This window comes from Chrysochloris asiatica, unplaced genomic scaffold (genome assembly GCF_000296735.1).
Source record: "Chrysochloris asiatica unplaced genomic scaffold, ChrAsi1.0 scaffold00166, whole genome shotgun sequence".
Taxonomy (NCBI): Eukaryota; Metazoa; Chordata; class Mammalia; order Afrosoricida; family Chrysochloridae; genus Chrysochloris; species Chrysochloris asiatica.
The window spans coordinates 4,591,361-4,598,663 of NW_006408684.1; positions in this window are offsets into that span (position 1 = coordinate 4,591,361).

A 7,303-nucleotide genomic window follows, 5' to 3' on the forward strand; every position below is an offset into this window, starting at 1 on the left:
GTGTTTTGAAACATTTTATAATCATTTTTCTGAATTCCTTCTCAGGCATTTCCAAGGCCTGCCCTCCTTCCAGAATGGAATCCAGGTCTACCTCTAGGTCATTTGTCTCAGACATTTTATCTTGTTTCTGGACATGTGCTGATATGGTCATCTGCTTTGGATTCTTAGACATGTTTATTGTTTATCTGTGGCCTTAAACTTAATTGAGTATGTGTTTTGGTATTTTTTTGTGCTTTCTGATTGCTTCCAGGAAGATGTGATCAGGATGTGGGCTTTCCTTTTCACTCTTCTTATTGCTTAACTCAGAGTAACTTTCACAGATGTTGTCTGTTTCCCTGGTATATGGCAGTTGGTATTGGTTCTTGCTTGGGTTTTGGTGTTTTATAGAGTGTTACTGTAGCTTGGCTATATGGCAGCAGTTGCTGACTCTTCTTGTGTAATATATGGAGAGAAAGGGGCCTCCAAAGGTAGAAGGGGGAGCATATAACAGCAAAACAGCACCAGCAAAGAAAATGAAAAAAGAAACAGGAGAAAACAAGCAAACAAAAAACAGCAACAACTAAAACTAGACTGAATACTGCAGTCTATAATCACAGAGAAGAGAGAGGAGGGAGAAAAGAGAAAAAGGCCTGTTTTGTTTTTAAGCTCTCTTTCCCTCTCTACAGCCCTGTCCTGCCCTTTACCATATTAAAAAACAAAATGAAAGATAAACAAGCAAAAAACCTTCAGGGCCTGCTCTTGGGCTGAGTATCTTGCACATGCATGGCAGAAGAACCCACCAGTGGTGAGGGTGGGGGGTGTCCACTCACTCAGGCTCCCCTTCTAGTCACCAGAATGGAGGTGGGCAAATCGTGGGCACACCAATGACCAGATACCAAAATAAATAAATAAAAGAAAATCAGAACAAAGCAAAACTGACAAAGTGTATTGTCTACCTTTGCTCCAAGGTTCCTGTGGTGTTTTTCCGTGGTGTTTCTGCTCCTCCGTTTGATCTTGCCATTTGGTGTCACCCAAGATGTCATCTCCGGGCCTCTGAGCCCAGCCCGGCAGGTTCAAAAGTACATGATTTTTACTTCAGCTTCAAGTTCCACAATCTATAAGTCTTCAAACCTTCAAAATATTCCTATCTCTGTGGTTCTGAGTTTTGGAGCTCTGCCCTGGATCTGCTTTGCCTGGTATTCTGTGATATTGCTGACGGAGAACTTCACTGCACCTCCACCCTAGCTGCCATGAAGCCCCGCCTCCTGTAAGTAACTTTTTTAAACTTTTGTTTTTATTGTGTGTATATTCAAAATTGGCTAAAAAATAAACATAAAGATGTATCCCTTAAATCTCATTTTCACTAGTATTTACGCCAGTAGTTTATTGTGGATACCACAATGGATTGCTATTTATGGACTTAGCAGTTTTCCTACATAGTGGCAGTTGTGGTTGTATGCCATCGAGTTGGTTCTGACTCATAGCAACTCTGTATAGGATTTCTGAGGCTATAAATCTTTACGGGATCAGAAAGCCTCATCTTTCTCCCCAGGAGCTACTAGTAGATTTGAATTGCTGACCTTGTGGTTAGCAGCCCACCTTGTAACCACTATGCTACCAGGGCTCCTTGTTTTCCTACATACAGGGAGATATTACAAGCTTATAAAGTTTGTTCTCTCAAGCACGACCCACTGTAGGTGAAAGCAGTCAGGGGTTTATCAGACATCAGTACACATAAGGTACCCTCCACTTCAGTTGCAAAAATTTAACTGATTGGTGCCAATTGATTCTGGTGCCTTCCCTGCTTATCCATCTTACCTCCTTGAAAGTTTATTCTTTGACCTTAATTGTCTTCTCTTGTTCTCATTGTCTTCTTCATCTGTAAATGATCATAGTGTCTATCTCACATGGTTGTTGTGAAATTAAATGAGATAATACAGATTTCTTAACCACAATACCATTGACATTTGGAGCCAGATCATTCTGTGTTGTGGGGACTGTCCTATGCATTTTAGGATGTTCATCACCATCCCTGTCCTCTCCCCACTGGATGCCAGCAGTAACTGCCCCCAATTATAACACACAAAAATGTCTTCAGACATTGTCAAGTGTCTGTGGGGAGTTAAAATCATCCTTGTTAAGAATCACTGACCTGAACAATGTCTGGCATGGAGCTAGCGCTCCTAAGTGAGAGCTGCTGTTTTCATCATTGTTGTTTTTAGCTTCTGTCAAGTCGGCCCCCAAGTCACAGTGACCCATGACCAACAGAGCAAAATGCTGCCTCAGCCTGCCTCATCCTCAAGATCTATTGGGGATTGCACTGCTGTGAGTGGCAGACATTTCATGGGCTGATTTTCCTTCATTTTAGTCTGGAAACTCTGATGAAACTTGTTCAGCATCATAGCAACACACAAGCCTCCATTGACAGATGGGTAGTGGCTGTGCATGAAGTCCATCAGCCAAGATCGCACCTGGGTTTCGTGCATGGAAGGCAAGGCTTCTACTTCAGTGGACCATTAACAGTGCTATAACATGGCATACAGCATTACATTCCTCCTTCTAGTGTGAAGATGGAGATGTTCACATTTCCATGTTTTCCACAAGACTATCAAACAACTTGCTGAATTCAAGGATTAACCTCCACAGCACCCCCCATTTACCATTCTGCTGACCCTATTGAGCAAATAAATGAGGGTAACCCCCCTTACTTTCTTCTCAAGGACCTTCATCACTCATAAGGGTTTGAGGAGATCAAAAGAGATGCTGGATGTGAAATTGCTTTCTAAAACATAGAGCACCATTCAGAAATCACGATGACTATTCTGTCTCCAATGACAGATCTGAATATATTCAGGGGCAACGATAAATTGCTTAGCTGTTTCAGCTCTAGTCTCGGAGTCATATTTGTTTCTCCATGAAAAGATGTAGGCAGTCCTCCTAAGCATTTCCAGTTGAGAATATCCTGAGCAAACCAGTTAACTTCTTTTCCTCTTTAAGCATGGAACAATACTGCCTTCCTTGCAGTATTAAGGAACAAATTAGGAAGAACCAATGACTCAGTGAATTGTAAAACACTGAGTAAATATGAGCTACTATGCAGGTAATGATGTTGTTGTTGTTAACTACTGTGGAGTCGGCTTCGACTCATAGTGACCCTGCACTGGGTTTCTAAGACTGTAAATCTTTATGGGAGCAGAAAGCCTCATCTTTCTCCCATGGAACAGCTGGTAGTTTCAAACTGCTGACCTAGAGATTAGCAGCCCAATTTGTAACCACTACACTGCCAGAGCTCCTTGCAGATAATGATGTTGTTGTTGTTGTTGTGAAGTGCTGTTGAGTCGGTTCCTACCCATAGCAAACCTGTATAGGATTTCTGAGGAGCTGCTGGTGAGCTTGAACTGCCGACCTTGCATTTCAAACAGCTTTGCAGTCTGGCACATTAACCCACAGTGCCACACCAGGCAGATAATGATAGGCAACCCTAAAGTTCTGGAGTTAATTGTCAAAAAAGATCCCTCACACTTTCTGATCAGCAATTCCATTATTCCAGTAAGAATACAGCCTCATTAGAATGTGTAAGTTGGAGTTGACCTGGAAAAAAGTATTTTGTTGCTTTATGACTATGCCTCATATTATAAGTCACACCCACACTAGTTTTAATATAACCTTATTAGTGTCTCCAAAAGAAGACAAGATAATAAATTTAGGGCTCAGCGTGGAGTGACAAAACAGGCCCTGGTGCCCACTGGATGAGGTGTGATGATCCTGAGACAGTGTGAAAAAGGAGGAGGAGAGATAATTTGGCCTTTTGATAGCGTAGTGGTTACAAATTGGGCTGCTAACTTCAAGGACAGCAGTTTGAAACTACCAGCTGTTCCACGGAAGAAAGATGAGGCTTTCTGCTCCTGTAAAGGTTTACAGCCTGGGACATCTTATACAGGGTCTCTGTGAGTTGAAACCAACTCCACAGCACATAACCACCACCACCACCACCGACCCCCTTTACTTCCTACGATTTTGCTTCTCATTTGACTCTAGTTTCCAATTTTTCCATTATTAGTATGTTTCCTTATTCAACATTTGCAGATTTTCTGCGGACAAAATGTTTTTGCAGCATCTTTTTACTTACATTTCCTTCCCTGGAGATTTATATGCATACACACATACACATAAAGAAAAAACTCAGAAAGTAATTGTAAGTATTTGCTAAGTGACCCTCTGGACTTCAAGCTTGTTTCATACATCTGGGTTCTCAAAGGGCCCTGGGCCTTCAAACTGGACACTAAATTTTAAAGATGAATGTGTAAAGAAATGGCCCACTGAGAATTGTGGATAGTTCACCCTCAGGAAGACTAAATGAGAGTCATGGGTCTCCTGGTATCTGTCTGGCTCTCACCTCACAGAATTGGAGTGGCCCCGCATACCCTTGTGGTGGATTCTTTGCCACTCTTCCCAGGAAGAGGAAGAGTCAAGCCCTCTCCCCTGGGAGTCTGGGCTGGTTGTAACTGCCCTAGAGAAAAGAGTCACTATGTAACTTCCAAGCCTGTAAGTGATCCACACCTTCTGTTTTCCCACACTTGATCCCCTCCCTCAAGGGAACCAACAGCCATATGTGAAGTCTGACTGTCTTGGAATCATCATGCTCTAAAGGAGCCCATGCTAGTCACATGGTCAGTCAAATCAGCCCTTGAGGTTTAGGCTATTACAGATGAAGCGCCACACATGAAAGTGAGGACGTCGTTTTGGATGCCGTAAGCCCATCATATAATTTGTGAAGCAGAACAACCACCCAGCTGAGTCAAGCCCAAATCATAGAACACTGGGAAACAATACATGGTTGTTGCTATAAGTAATATATTTCAGGGTAGTCTGTTACATAGCAATATAGATAACAGGGACCACCCTGAACACAATACCAGTCACAATCACAGTAACAATAGCTGATATTTTCCGAATACTGCACTGGGGGCTTTACATACATGATCTCATTTGACCCTCTGCATGGCCCCAGGACATTGGTGGGGTAGTATAGTGTGGGGTAAGGAGTCCTGGAGATAGACTGCTGGGCTCAAATGTGGGCTCTGGGGAACAGTGTGAACTTAGCCAAGCTACTGGCTTTATTAAGGAACTCTGGTAGCGCAGTGGTTACAAATCGGGCTGCGAACCTTAAGGTCAGCAGTTCAAAACTATCAGCTGTTTTGTGGGATAAAGATGAGGCTTTCTGCTCCTGTAAAGATGTACATCCTCGGAAACCTTGTACAGGGTCACTATCAGTTGGAATCAACTCGACAGCACTTAACTACAACAGCAACAACTGGCTTTATTGGATCTTCAGATTTCTCCTCAATCAAGTGGAGATGGTAATAGACATCTACCTCTAGCATTGTTAGAAGGAGCTCTGGTAGCGTAGTGATTACAAATTGGGCTGCGGACCACAAGGTCAGCAGTTCGAAACTACCAGCTATAAAAAGATGAGGCTTTTTACTCCCGTAAAGATTTGCAGCCTCAGAAACCCTGTGCAGGGTCGCTATGAGTCGGAACCGACTCCACAACACATAACCAATCAACCAACCAGCATTGATACAATTAAATAAATTCATTCACAGAAAGCACCTCTCTATTTGCAGAAGAGGAAACCAAGGCTTTGAGAAGATAGCCAAATAACCTGACCAGGATGACACAGTAACTGGAGGAGCTGAAGTCTGCATAAAGATTTGCTGGAGCAAAATCTGTATTTGGTGTATACATATTTCTTAAAGTGCTTTAGACATAGTTTTTCAAAGGATCTGACACTTCCTGTCCACATTCTCCCAACAATCCTGGGGCAGGATTACTATTCCATTACTCAGAGCAAGGGATGGAGGCCTATACAAGGTCACTATGAGTGGAAATTGACTCGATGACACTTAACAACACTACTAACTAGTGTGGCATTATAGAATAAGCACTGGACTGCTAACCATAAGGTCGGTGATTCAAACCCACCAGCCACTCCTCGGAAACCCTGTATGGAGTCGCTATGAGAAGGAACCGACTCTCACAGCACTTACCAGTAACAACCATGGTGATGACAGCTGAGCTGAGACTGACTGTCTGTGGCTGCTCCCTCCACACCCTCTCTCCCTGAGAGACATCTTGCTTCATGGGAGATTGGCATGGGGGAGAGTTTACCTAGCAAGGCCTCAGGACCAACAGGTGGAACAGAGACTCTTGGAAGAAAAGTAGGAGAATCTGCTTCTCTTACTTGAGAGAGATTCTATCCAAATCCCTGTGTTTAGCAGCACAATTGTGAAACTTCTATAAAATGCTCCTCAGTGTGCCCTTCCTCTACCCTTGGCATGCAGTGATACTACTTACAAGCAGCAGCATAGCTTTCCCCTCCTAGCATCCCAATAGCTGTTACCACCTCAGTGTGATCAAGCTTCCATGGGCTCCTGTCTCAGGACACTAACCCCTCTCCAAAAGAGAAAAGAAGTTTCTGACTCCCATGGAAAGAATTGCAGGTAGCAGGCAGCAGTCTGAAATGAAAAACTATCCTAAAAGACAGACAAGCAAGCAAAAATACCCATTCCCATCAAGTCAACTCTGACTCATGGTGACCCAATATGTGTCACAGAACTATGTTTTGTAGAGTTTTCAATGGCTGTTTTCTGTTTTGTTTTGTTTTGTTTTCCAGTAAATCACAAGATTCTGGGTGAACTTAAACCTTGCAGACTTTCAGTTAGCAAACAAGATTGCTAATCATCTGTACCTCCCATGAACTCATCTGTCCTACATAACTGTAAAGAAAAAGTATGCTAAACTCAGAAGTCAGGCAGATAGCGATGCTGTCTTTTCAACTTTCCCTTGGATCATTGTTTATCTGAACGTGAACCCCAGTTCCATTTAGTTATCCAGGGAGAAGTACCTTAATACCTTAATTTGACTTGCTACTTGCTATGGATTTGGTCCCAGATTCTGTGAAGTTACATGTTAATTTGTAGATTTGTTTTTCACTTGTTGTTAGGTGCCATTGAGTCGGCAATGACTCATAGCGACCTTATGCATAGCAGAACGAAACAATGTCCGATCCTGGGCCAATCTCACTACTGTTGCCACACTTGAGTCCATCAATGTTGCCACTTGGCCAATCCATCTCATTGGAGGTCTTCCTCTATTTCTCTGACCCTCCATCTTACCAAACATGATTTCCTTCTCCAGCGACTGTTCTCTCCTGACAATATGTCCAAAGTATGAGAGACCAAGTTTGGCCATTTTGTCCTCTAAGGAGCACTCTGGCCACCCTTCTCCCCAAACAGATCTATTCGATCTTTTGGCAGCCCAT